Raw genomic sequence first — 9,485 nt, forward strand, 5'->3', positions numbered from 1 at the left:
CTACTGGGCTTTCCCGGGCCCTGCGCGTGGGGGCTGGGCTAATATTGACCTGGGCCTTCGGGGCGTAACAACTATCCTCTCTCTAAGGGGACGTCTGCGTCTCCAGCGCCCTCTGCGCCCTACCTGATTACTTGCTGGTAGGTAGGCGCCTTCTGCCTGACTAGCTGGCGCCAAATCCTTGTTAAAAAACCTTCCGCGACCTCTTTTTCGGTCGGGTAAGGAAAAAGAGTGACTGACTTGGCAGGAACCTCACTTCCGGACCCTTTTCGACCGTCTGATCTGCTTGCCTACCGTCGGGGCCTTGCGGGCCGGGGCCTGGGGGTCTGGTAGGGACCTTACAGGGTCCTTGCCACCACCGTCGTCGCTGTCGCTGTCGTTCCCAGCCTTTGTAGGCGCGGGCCTCTTCTTTCTGCGAGCCTTTTCGTACGCGCGGACTGCCTTCGGGGCGTTTTCTAGGTGCTCCAGCGGTTCCCAGGTGTTATATTCTGACGGCCAATTTGCCTACTTGACAAGGTAGTGCTTCACGCTGTCAAATTCGGCGTCGTTGCGGATTTCTTTGACCTCCCATTCTTCCTTAGGGTTGTCAAGGTCTGGGGAAGGTAGTGGACCCTCGCTGGGGCGGGGGCGGTAGTCTTCTAGTAGCTGGATTGGAAAGACGTTGTGGAGGCGGCTGTATTTATCAGACAACGCAAGTTGGTATGCCTGACTGCCTACCTGTTTGATCACCTGGAAAGGCCTAATCTAACGCGGGCTGAGCTTTGGGGTCTTTAACCGTAGGTTCTTGGTTGATAACTTGACCAAATCGTTGACCTTGAACTGCTTGGGCGTGTGAGTACGGTTGTAATACTTAGCTATACGCTTGGCGGCCTGCGCCAACTTGACCTGTAGGTTGTCCCTAAGAGCTTCCAACTTCTGCAGTTGGGCTTGAACCCTGGGCATTGGCGGGCGTTCCCTTGGGCGCTTCCTGCCTGGTACTGCGCTGGCAGAGGCTAACGAAGGCGTGCTGTCAGTCTGATCAGTCGGGCGTGGGCGATCTCTTCCTAAAGCCACGCTGTCTGTGGCGTGGAACCTGACTTTGCAATTGAAGCTGTATAACAGGTAATTTGGCGATTTTCCTGTTACGTGGCCCTGACTATTGTTGTAAGCAAACTGCGCTAGCGGGAGGAGGTTTACCCAATTTGCCTGGTTGTCTGCCGTATAGGCCTTTAAGTAGTCTTTTACCACTTGATTGAGAGCCTCTGACTGCCTGTTAGTCTGCGGGTGGTAGGCTGTAGAAAGTTGCCTTTTGATCAGGATCTGCGCGCAGACTTCTTGCCAGAATTGAGCCGTGATCTGGGAGTCCTAGTCGCTTACCATGCTTAAAGGCGTGCTGTACTGTAATTTGATATGCTTGAAAAATAGCTTTGCAAAGTCTACTGCAGACGTGTTATTGCAGGTTAGTATAAGGCAGACTGACTTTGTGAGGCAGTCTACAATAGTAAGGATACTGTTATACCACTTGCCGGTACTTTTCTTCCAGGACTCTGGAAGCCCTGTGATCTAATCCAATGATATATGCTGGAAGAGGCGCGCGTTGTCTTGCAGAGTCAACGCTTGCAGCTTCCTGTAAGGGCGGTGCTGGTGAATTGCCTTGCTTTGGCAAGGCTGGCAGCTACTGACGTACTCCTGGACTTCTGCCCCAAGGGCCTTTCAATTGAAGTGCCTCTGGATTAGCTCTTTGGTTTGGTCTGCGCCCTAGTGACTTGCTGTAAGGCAGTTGTGGAAGCGCTGGAAGAGCTCTTGCTGCAGCGATTCTTGCGCTAGGATGTAAATCTTACCTTGATAGTGTAATAGGAGGCTACTGTCTGCGTAGTCAAGGGACTAAATGGAACCCTGCGCAGTCATGCCTCTCATATTAACCCTACCAGAGCGAGGACCTTTAGGAAGGCCTGCCTAGACCTCCTAGCAGTAGGAGTTGGCTTTCTGGGCCTCTGTAACAAGTCTGATTAGTGACGGAGCCTTAGCTTCCTTGTCAAGTGATCCAAGACCCTGGGTTGCCTTAGCGGCTTGCTGTCTAGTAACGACTTGCGCGTAGAGTTTGCACGCAACTGCTTTGTCGCAATTTAGCAGGGGCGACGTCTTGCAAGCCTGCTTGTGGCTAGTAGCGGAGTCACTGGTGCACAACGGTGATCCTTGACCCTGTAGACCTTGGTCTCTTTCCTTGGCCTTGCTGGCAGTCTGGGCTGTCTTGTCCCGCAAGGAGCAAACTCTAGCCTCTACCGGGTCAGGCCTAGGGAAGGCGTAGGTTGGGGCTAGCCTGCACCTATCTTGATTAGCAGCTGCCTGAAGGCCTAGCTGCACTACAGCTGCCTGAAGGCCTGGCTGCTCTACAGCTGCCTGAAGGCCTAGCTGCTCTACAGCTGCCTGAAGGCCTGGCTGCACTTTCACTGTACTGGTAGGCTCTACTAGCTTTGCGCGTAGCGAGGGTAATAGCTGGGTGACTGGCGTATCGTCGATAGGGCGGTCTTTGCTGACGTAGTTGGGTTTTTGCGAGGGCCTGTCTGCTAGGTTTAACGCGCCTTTCTGGTAGAAAATCTGGAAATTGTATGGCACTAGCTGAATCAACTAGCGGGCTTGACGACTGTTGAGCTGGGTCTGATCTATGAACTGCTTAAGGTTCTTGTGGTTTGAGTAAACCTGGACCTTAGTGGCGCCTTTGAGATAGTGCCTCTAGTGCTGGAAGCTTATAACTATCGCTATTAGCTTCTTGTTGTAGACTGGGTAGTTTACCTTGGCCCTGGAGAACTTCTGGGAGTAGTAGGTTATAGGGTGCTAGCTGTTGTCAAATTGCTGGGAAATTATCCTAGCCAACGTGTGATTAGAAGCGTCGGTTTCTATGCGCAGTAACTAGTTAGGGTTGTAGTGACGCAGTACTGGCTTTGTGGTAAAGGCGTCGATTAGGGCCTAGAAGGCTTGCTGCTAGGGCTTTCCCTAGTCGTCACCAATTTGACCTGGCTTCTGGCTATTCTTTATACCCTTTAGTAGGTTATGTAGTAGCTGGGCTATGCGTGAGAAGGCAAAAATAAACCTCTAGTAGAAGTTGCAAAAGCTAAGAAAGACCTGAATATCCCTGTAAGTCCTTGGGGGGTGGTTTAACCACTCACGTACTGCTTCTACGCAGCTAGGGTCCATTTAGAGACCCTTTGTATTGACGATGAAGCTGAAGAATTCGACCTTAGTCTGGAAGAAAGAGCACTTCTTTGCATTGCCAAATAATTTGAATTGGCATAGCTATTCATAGACCTGATCAAGGTGCTGCTAGTGGTTTTCTTCTGACTAGGAGAAAATAAGGATATTGTTGAGATAAATGACGCAGAAGCTATCAACGTAGCCTTGCAAGGCCCTATTAATATAGGCCTAGAAGGTTGCAGGCGTGTTGGTAAGCCTAAAGGGCATTATGCGGAATTTGAAGTGGCTGTAGCGTGTGCGAAAAGCAGTCTTCTACTTGTTGCCTTCCTAGATTTGTATCTAGTAGTAGGCCACTTGTAGGTCAATTTTCGAAAAGACTGTAGCGCTGTTTAGGCAGTCTAAAAGCTTACTGATTAGAGGCAGTAGGTGACAGTTTTTTACCGTGATTTTGTTAAGTCCCTGGTAGTCAATGCACAACTGGAGGGTCTTATCCTTCTTAGGGACGAAGAGTATGGGAGCCTTGGCAGGGCTGACAGACTCTTTGATGATACCCTTTTCTAGGGCGTTGTTGATGAAGTCCTCTAGGACTCGCAGTTTTGCAGGGGAGAGGTTAAATATATGCTGGAAGGGTGGTGATTTACTGGGTATTATATTGATTGCGTGATTGCTCTCTTTGTGGGAGGGCAGTAGCTTTGCCTAGCGACTGTCAAATACGTCGCTATTGCGGTTGGCTAGGCGCTGCGGTAATTGTTGAAGGTTTGGGGGACTAGGGTTTTCTAGAGGGTTGTCCTTGTTGTCTTTGGCGACTGAAGGCTGGTATTGTGCCTAGACTTCGAAGACGCAGACCTTTACTTGCGTAAGGTTCTTTTGGGTGAATTCACTGATCTTTACCAGCTGGATTTGCGGGTGGCGGGAGTACTCCTATGTAGCGTTGGCGTTGCAAATATTGATCTTCAGGTCTTGTAAAATAGGCTGGCCCACTAGGACTGGGGTGTTGAATGGATTGCGGTTGACTGCTACGAAGGGCCTGATTACTTTGACGCTACGCTTCTAGCGGTTGGTAAGTTTAAGGCGTAGGTGGTAGACCCTATAGGTCTTTACCACGGTTTTGCCGGCACTTTCAATTTCTGGTATTGAGTGGTTATGCTTGCGTTGCCGGCAGGGCTTTAAGCCTATTAGTTTGACGTAGTCAAGGGCCACTAGGTTCAACTTGGCGTAGGTGTCTAGGCTGATTAGGACCTTCTTGGCCTTGCTGTTGATGGCTACTTTTCCCTAGGTGTTGACTGCCTCAACTGCTTCTAGGTGGTTAGTAGAGCTTGCGTTGGGGACTACGCAGCTCCCTAATCGTTTTTTTGGCGCTTGGCGACGTGCCTGTCAGAATTAGACGTAGCGTAGTTGACGTCAGTGTCGTTGTCAAGCTTTGTAACCTTCCTGGTAGTAGCTGGTTGGGCCCTGGCCCTATGGGTGGCGCCTGCGGGCGCTGTCAAGGGGGTTGTCGTGGTAGTATTGGCAGGTGGGTTTGGGTTATACTAACCTTGGCAGTCCTTTAAGATGTGCCTTGCCTTACCATATTTGAAGCAAAGGCGCTAGTCTTTGCAGCGTTGCTTCTTAGTGTCGGTTATCTTGCTAGGGGGTTGTGACTGGAAGCTTTGACTGCGGTTGCTGTGGTTGTTATGGTTACTGCTGCGGTTATTGTTGGCTGGGCGTTTGTTGCAGTCTTTGCCGTGAGACTGGTTATTGCCTGTAGAGTCCTGGTTAGGTCAGGGCTTGTTAGTATTATAGGTCTTCCAAACCTCCTGGGCATTGTTGAGCAGCTGATTAGTAGTGACGCTGACGCGGTCGATTTGTACAAGGCTGTCACGCAGCCGGCTGGTAAATTGGTGTAGGAGGAGGTTGTGGCTGATTGTCTGGCTAGCTTTGAGGGCTAGAGACTTTAGTTGGGTATAGAAGTTGACTAGGCTTTTACTGTCCTTCTGCTAGGCTTTGAACCACTTCTAAAGGTTGTCCTGACAGTTGGCTTGCGTGTGGGAGTGGTTTTGTTAAACCTAGCAGACGAATTTATGCTAGTGGCGGCGTATGTATGGGTAGGCGTTGATCGCCATATGCTAACGGTTCTTTATGGTCTGGTTGAAGTAACTAGTGGCAAAGGCAACCTGTATATTGGCAGTCTAGTACTGGTTAGGGTTTGCGATGAAAGCGGTCTTGAGGTTGTTAAACCAGGCGTGGTAGTTGGCAAGACCCCTATTGGCCTTTAGTATGGTGATCTTGTCGATACAGGTGCCTTTTAAGCTAGGGTGGGCCTCGAAGTAATTGTTAGGCTTGCTGTCTTTGTCGAGGGATAGCTGGTGAGGTCTTAGGTGGGACCCTTGACTAGGGGCCTGGCGGAACCTTTGATTAGGCTCTTGGCAGGCTCTCTGAGCTGGATTTGCGGCTGGATTTGCGGCTGGATTCTTGGGCTGGGGGGTAGCTTGTTGGCTTCCTCGGACTGTACTTGGGCCTGGCGTACTGGTAGGTTGCGACGACTTGTCGTTGGTCTCTGAACCTAGGCTGGTGAGTTGCCGCGCTTTGTTGCAAAGCTTTACTGCCTTAACGAAGGCAGCTAGCTGGTTACCTAGAATATGGGCGCCGTTCATGTAGTATTGGATCTGCCTACGCGAGTAGGAGTAGACGTGGTTGATATTGTAGGCTGGGTAGCCCTTTGGGTTTGTAGCGGTAGGGGCTACTTGTCTAGCTAGTAGGGCGGTGGCAGGGGAGTCTACTGCAGGGCTGGCGGCAGGGTCAACGCTAGGTTGATCAGGCGTGCTGGCGTTGTTGTTGTTATTTGACATTGTGGAATCTAGTGGGGTTGGTGTATTGAATCGAAGGCAAAAGCGTGCTGTATAGCGAGCTTGTTGAAAGAGGCTTTAAAGTTGTGACGGGTTGCAGGACTTGGGTTGGCAGCGGGACGGAGGCATGGGGGTGATTAGTCTGACTGACTTATACGAGGTGGCTAATTGGCACGGGTTTCGAGGGAGAGGGCGGTCACGACAGTATTGCTAGTAAATTAGGTAGGAAACTGTCTTGAGTAGCCTCTTGGCTAGAACGTATATTGAAGCCTGCCTTTGTAAACCTTTGGGCAGGTCTATCGCGGTCTTTAACTCAGGGCTGCCCGGCGGTCCCTACGCGGGCCCCCCGCGGGGACCCTGTAGGACTGTCGACTGGGCCAGCTGGGCCTTCCTACCCCGCGGGGTAGGACCGTACTAATTACAGGGCCTTCCAATTGAAGGCCACGCTCGCGCTGATCACTCGAAGCCACTTTATGTGGCGGACCAAGCCACCTCGGCCACCGGGCTTTCCCGGGCCCCGCGCGTGGGGGCCGGGCCAATATTGACCCGGGCCTTCGGGGCGTAACAAAGGCAACCTAAAGTCTTAGATTACTTGACAAGAAAGCTAAAGCTTTGTCACTAATTAGACTTGTTATAAAGGCTTAAAAAGCCAACTCCTACTGCTAAAAAGTCTAGGCAGGCTTTTCTAAAGGTCCTTGCTTTAGTAAGGTTAATATAAAAGGCATAACTATGCAAAGTTTTATTTAGTCCTTTAACTATGCAGATAGTAGTCTTCTATTACACTATCAAGGTAAGATTTACATCCTAGCGCAAGAATTGCTGCAGCAAAAGCTTTTCTAGCACTTTCACAACTGCCTTATAGCAAGTCACTAAGGCGCAGACTAAACTAGAAAGCTAATCTAGAGGCATTTTAATTAGAAAAGCCTTGAAGCAAAAGTCTAAGAGTATGTCAGTAGCTGCTAGCCTTGCCAAAGCAAGGCAATTCACTAGCACTGCCTTTACAAAAAGCTGCAAGCATTAACTTTGCAAGACAATGCATGCCTTTTCTAGCTTATATTGTTAGATTGAATCATAAGGCTTCTAGAGTCTTAAAAGAAAAGTACTAGCAAGTAATATAACAATATCCTTACTATTGTAAACTGCCTTACAAAGTTAGTCTGCCTTATACTAACCTGCAGTAACATGTCTGCAGTAGACTTTGCAAAGCTATTTTTCAAGCATATCAAATTACAATACAGCATGCCTTTAAGCATAGTAAGCAACTAAGACTTCTAAATCACAGCTTAATTCTAGCAAAAAGTCTGCATGCAAATCCTAATCAAAAGGCAGCTTTCTATAGCCTACTACCTGCAGACTAATAGGCAGTTAGAAGCTTTTAATCAAGTAGTAAAAAACTACTTAAAAGCCTATACAGCAAATAACTAGGTAAATTAGGTAAACCTCCTCCTGCTAATGCAGTTTGCTTACAATAACAGTTGAAGCCACATAATAGGAAAATCACCAAATTACCTATTATATAGCTTCAATTGCAAAGTTAGGTTTTACACTACAGACAGCATAGTTTTAAAAGAGAATCACCTAACTAATCAAACTACTAACAGCACGCCTTTGTTAGCATCTGCCAGTGCTATACTAGGCAGAAAGTGCCTAAAAGAACACCTGCCAATACCTAGAGTTTAAGCCTAACTGCAAAAGTTAAAAGCTTTTAGAGACAACTTATAAGTTAAGTTAGCGCAAGCTGCTAAGCATATAGCTAAGTATTACAACTATACTCACATGCCTAAGCAGTTCAAAGTCAACAATTTAGTCAAGTTATCAACCAAAAACCTACAGTTGAAAACCTTAAAGCTTAGCCTGCAATAGATTAAGCCCTTCTAGGTAATCAAATAGGTAGTAACGTGGTGAATGGAAAAGGCACAGGCTGCTTTAGGCTAGGATAAGTCAGCTTCAGACTAGATTTTCTGCGCTTCCATATAAGAGCGCGATTAGAGCCTCAAATTGTAAGATCATCATGAATTACACAGACTTACACAGATTTACAAGCAGCACTCTTTACACCTTAGTTATTTCCAAGCTTTCTACGCAATAATACTTAATTTACCGCATTCTATTCCTTCCTTACACCTTCAATTTAATTAATCACGCCGCTAGCGTTTTCCTACCTTACTTACACGACTAGATTTAGGCACTACCGCAAGACATATCAAAGCTAATCAAGGTCACCTAACCAGTCACATGCGCTAGAGGTAAGGAAGAAGCACAATTCCATCCACCTGCCAGCCAATCACGTAGCTACTGCCGTTAGAGCCTACGCCTCAGCAGCAGTATACTACATTAAAAGGTAGGTAGGTAGGTGGTTTTGTATCTCTCCTCCTCAGTAGATAGTCAAGTATACTAACTTGCATTGCCTAATAAATACAGCTACCTTTATAACATCTTTCTAATCTAGCTACTAGAAGACTATCGCCCCTGCCCTAGCAAAAGTCTACTACCTTGCCTAAACCTTGACAACCTCAAAGAAGAATAGAAGGTTAAAGAAATCCGCAACAATGCTAAATTTGACAGCATAAAGCACTACCTTATCAAGTAGGCAAATTAGCTGTCAGAATATAACACCTAGAAACTGCTAAAGCATCTAGAAAACACCTCAAAGGCAGTCTGCGTATACAAAAAGGCTTGCAGAAAGAAAAGGCCTATGCTTACAAAAGCTAGCAACAATAGCAATAGCAACGACAGTAGTAGCAAAGACTTTGTAAAGTCTCTACCAATCCCCTAGATTCTAGCCTGCAAGGCCTTAACAGTAGGCAAGCAGATCAGACAGTCAAAAAAAGTCTAAAAGTAAGGTTCTTGCCAAGTCAGTCACTCTTTTTCCTTACCTAGCCAAAAAAGAGGTTGCAAAAGGTTTTTTAACAAAGATTTAGCGCTAGCTAGTCAAGCAAAAGGCGCCTACCTACTAGCAAGTAATTAGGTAAGGCACAGAAGGCGCTAAAGACGCAGACATCCCCTTAGAGAGAGGATAGTTGTTACACCCTAAAGGCCTAGAGGTCAATATTGCCCCAGCCCCCACACGCAAGGCCTAGGAAAGCCTAGTGGCTAAGGTAGCTTAGTCTGCCACATAAAGTAGCTTCAAGTAATCAGCGTAAGCATAGCCTTCAATTAGAAGGCCCTGTAATTAGTACAGTCCTACCCTTCAAGGTAGGAAAGTCTAGCTAGCCTAGTCGACAGTCTTACAAAGTCTCTGCAAGAGGCTTGCGTAAAGACTGCTAGGCAGCCCTAAGTTAAAGACTATGATAAACCTGCCTAAAGGTTTACAAGGGCAGGCTTTAATATACATTCTAGCTAAAAAGCTACTCAAGATAGTTTCCTACCTAATTTACTAGCAATACTATCGCAACTACCTTCTCTCTTGAAACCTATGCCAATTAGCCACCTTGTATAAGTCAGTCAGACTAATCACCCCTATGCCTCTATCCTACTGCCAACCCAAGTCCT

This window comes from Phialemonium atrogriseum (genome assembly GCF_030411735.1).
Source record: "Phialemonium atrogriseum strain 8032-3 unplaced genomic scaffold QBC33scaffold_17, whole genome shotgun sequence".
Lineage (NCBI taxonomy): Eukaryota > Fungi > Ascomycota > Sordariomycetes > Cephalothecales > Cephalothecaceae > Phialemonium > Phialemonium atrogriseum.